Genomic DNA, 4,047 nt, shown 5'->3' on the forward strand with positions numbered 1-4,047 from the left:
AAATAGACGTATCCGTTAACTTGAGCTTTTATTTCTATATTTTTATTTCTCCTTTTAGTATCGGTGGCGAGCTGCAGGAATCAACCGAGGCATGAACGCTGCAGGTGCACCACCGCTTGTGCAGCAGGTGCGGTGCGCCTGCAGAGCTAAAAATACAGGCCGTTTGGCACTTTTTTTCTCTTGAGAACGCACGATGCGCTCGTAAACACGATGAGTGAGATGTTCTAGGACCCGGGTGCGATGCGATGCGCTAGCTGTCGCATTCCTGTAAACACGGATACGGGCGCGCATTTGGCCGCGCTTAGTCTTGCTTCGTTCGGGAAGCCTCCCAAGTTTTCTATTTTTGCGATTTTATTTTACCGGTGAGGCGAAACCTTTGTAAAGCGACCACCCTGCCTTACAGCATACCCGATGCGCTTCATGATAGGCGAGGGCGATACACTAATGGGGAAGACTATCTGCTCTGTCGACTTCTAGGAGGCTCATGAAATTTTCAAAACAGACCACTCGTTAACATGGTATATATTATCAGACGGAACACATGGCTGCTAGACAACGGCGGGTGAAAACAATGCATGCCAAAATGCAAACAGGAGACAGCTTTTGTTGCAAATGCAATGAAGATGCACCCATCAGGCCTAAGACACTAACAAGACGCTCCTTTTCTGCCCCGCCTCCCAGCTTTGAGGAGCGTCGTGGAGCTGCCCGACGACCCGCAGTTTTTGTCTCAGTGTATGCATTAGTCATTATTAGGTCAAGCACAAGTACGCGGCACACCCCAGTAGGCCAGTACGCTATCCATTCGCACCTGCAAAAATGATCGCAAGTGATCAGCAAACCTGCAATTTGGATTTTTGTGTTCCTAGAACAGGTGTCATTCGTAACAAGGAGGCCTCAAAATCCTACCAACGTTTGGCCGTACTCATAAACGCGGTTACTGCAGATTTCGCTCAATGCTGGGTATTTTTGCTTTCGAAACACCCTTCCCAAAAGAGACTTCTATTTAAGCGGCACGCAGTGTGGGCATGCAGTTGGGAGCTAAGACACGTTCGTCCTGACGAAGACAAGGTCTTACTGCTAGAAGTAATCTCTCAACCAACTGTTTACAAGAACCGAGAATGAGGTCGTTGTCGCGAGAACGTATGTGTTATATATAGGTATGAAAGGTCGTGCATTCTATGTCCGGTGATAGCAATACTATGCGAGTGGCTCGCGAAGCAGTGGTACAGTAAACGTTTTTTTCGAGAACACCATTCCCCGTATACTTTTACCACACAGTGCGAGTGCAATGCGCGTTGGTATAACCAGCATGACCAGTATTATGACAAAGAAACGACTAAATGCGCACGTAGACTAATTCTTACAGGTTCTTACAGGACTGCCAGCGGTCGCATACCATCCGGACCTTTGATCGCAATTTCAGTCATCATTTCAGTGCGATTAGTTCGGAAGGACAATAAAACAACCTAGGTGCTTGTTCGTTCACCCGCAAATACGCGAATGCATGCAAAACTGACTATAATCAAAATCACAATCAGGTCCTGTCCACGCATGACGTTGCTTCGTTCTTTGCATGCCTCCAAAACTCATTTTGTGCGGCTTTCAAAGCTGAAGAAACGCGTCACGCTCGCCTTCTCTGAGCAACAGTCCCATTCCACCATGCAATTCCTGGACGCCATGGAGAAAAACCGGAAAAAACTGCCCCCACAGGAGACCTAACCAACTGCACCGCGCCGCCCCGCACCCGAATGCTTTGCCCATCAGAATGAACCCTGTCGTTAACACGCACACCTGATACGTCGCAAGCGAGTGCTCCTGGAAAAAAAAAAATAGCGCCTTTCAACGGACCTTCACAGAATCACGAAAACTGCGGTCGTAAGAAAGCACCTGCACGCAAAAATAGAAGACAAGCTACACGGTGCTGCTGTATTGGCTGAATAAAAGACTGCGAACTCCCAGGTAAGATCGAAGTTCAGCCCATCGGGCGCAAACATTACCTGAACATAACGGTAGAGCACCGGACGCGTTATTCGGAGGTCGTGGGTTCGGATCCCACCATCGGCACGTTGTTTTTTCTTCTACTTTGTGTCTAATTATCTTTCCCCTAAACAGATTACATTACTAATTTCTGTGGTTATCGAAGTAAACATTAAAAAAAAATGACATAAACATACCATCCCCAACGCTTTCCTTGGCCCCGCCGACTGTTGGCTTCTTTCCTTCATGTATTATAACGAGCACCCTCATTTCCCCTTGATTGATCTGCTTGTAGCTTACGGGGGTCTCGGTTCTGGCAGTCTTGAAGCCATAGGTAGCGTAAGAGGGTTCTAGCACAGCTTTCGCCCTCGCTCTTGATCACGTTCTACGTGACGCTGGCGGTAACAAAGGACGTCCCACGTCCGCCGCTATGGCTGAGGGCGGCGCTGGTGAACACTCTCAAGGTTCGTATACAGACAACATAAATACCCAAGAAAGTAGCAGGGGGGACAGCGGCCGATGTAGCTCAGTTGGTAGAGCACCGGACGCGTTATTCGGAGGTCGTGGGTTCGGATCCCACCATCGGCACGTTGTTTTTTCTTCTACTTTGTGTCTAATTATCTTTCCCCTAAACAGATTACATTACTAATTTCTGTGGTTATCGAAGTAAACATTAAAAAAAATGACAAACATACCATCCCCAACGCTTTCCTTGGCCTCGCCGACTGTTGGCTTCTTTCCTTCATGTATTATAACGAGCACCCTCATTTCCGCTTGATTGATCTGCTTGTAGCTTACGGGGGTCTCGGTTCTGGCAGTCTTGAAGCCATAGGTAGCGTAAGAGGGTTCTAGCACAGCTTTCGCCCTCGCTCTTGATCACGTTCTACGTGACGCTGGCGGTAACAAAGGACGTCCCACGTCCGCCGCTATGGCTGAGGGCGGCGCTGGTGAACACTCTCAAGGTTCGTATACAGACAACATAAATACCCAAGAAAGTAGCAGGGGGGACAGCAGCCGATGTAGCTCAGTTGGTAGAGCACCGGACGCGTTATTCGGAGGTCGTGGGTTCGGATCCCACCATCGGCGCGTTGTTTTTTCTTCTACTTTGTGTCTAATTATCTTTCCCCTAAACAGATTACATTACTAATTTCTGTGGTTAACGAAGTAAACATTAAAAAAAAATGACATAAACATACCATCCCCAACGCTTTCCTTGGCCTCGCCGACTGTTGGCTTCTTTCCTGCATGAAGAATGAGTATAGCAGGCAGGAATAACAATATTGAATCAGTAATTATGGGAAATAATTCGGTATAAGAACCATGCGCAATAATTATGCGCGTTACCTCGCCAGCAATGGTCTCGGACAATTTTTTTTTCCCACGGGTGGAACCTATGGTTCTTCTGAAACCTGCCTTTTCTTTTTTTGCAGAATTGCGCAGCTGTATGCGTGCAACCAATATAACCAATACCCTACCTCATTTTATGCGCAAAAGCACGTCATAGGGTTGGCATGCCGCAGAGATAACAGAGCGCAATGCTGGCTACGACGAAAAATAATACAAGGAAAACAGTCTTCAAGCCTATATTGCCCAAGAAAATTACCGAGGAACATTAACCGTAAGGTTGTGCGACGTCATGCGACATGGTCGCGCTGGCCAGAGCTGCCAGTTTGGACCCTCCTTAAATCAGGTGGGAGGCTGATAGGAATCCAACCTTTTCAGGTGATTACATTCCGAGACTGACATGTATGCTCGCAGGCCTTTCCGGACGACTTCGTTAAGCTGAGCTTTGTAATCTATGTCGCTTGGTGCTCAACTTACGAAACTATGATAATGAGTGTGTGGCATGACAGAGGCACAAAAAGGACAAAGAGGCACAAAAGAGATCAGTGATTAGGCGGGTGGAAAAGTGCATGCACGTGAACGAGCATATCCAAAGGCGGAGCTCAAATGTCTCTCCCAATTTTGTTTACCTCGCTGCTCTGTGCCGTGAAAAGCGCTGACAACGCAGCAGGTCGACAGTCGTGCTTACGGCTCACATGGTATACAGGACCACTCAATATGAAAGGG

The sequence above is a fragment of the Amblyomma maculatum genome, chromosome 1 (genome assembly GCF_055883805.1).
Source record: "Amblyomma maculatum isolate TAMU_Amacu chromosome 1, ASM5588380v1, whole genome shotgun sequence".
NCBI lineage: Eukaryota > Metazoa > Arthropoda > Arachnida > Ixodida > Ixodidae > Amblyomma > Amblyomma maculatum.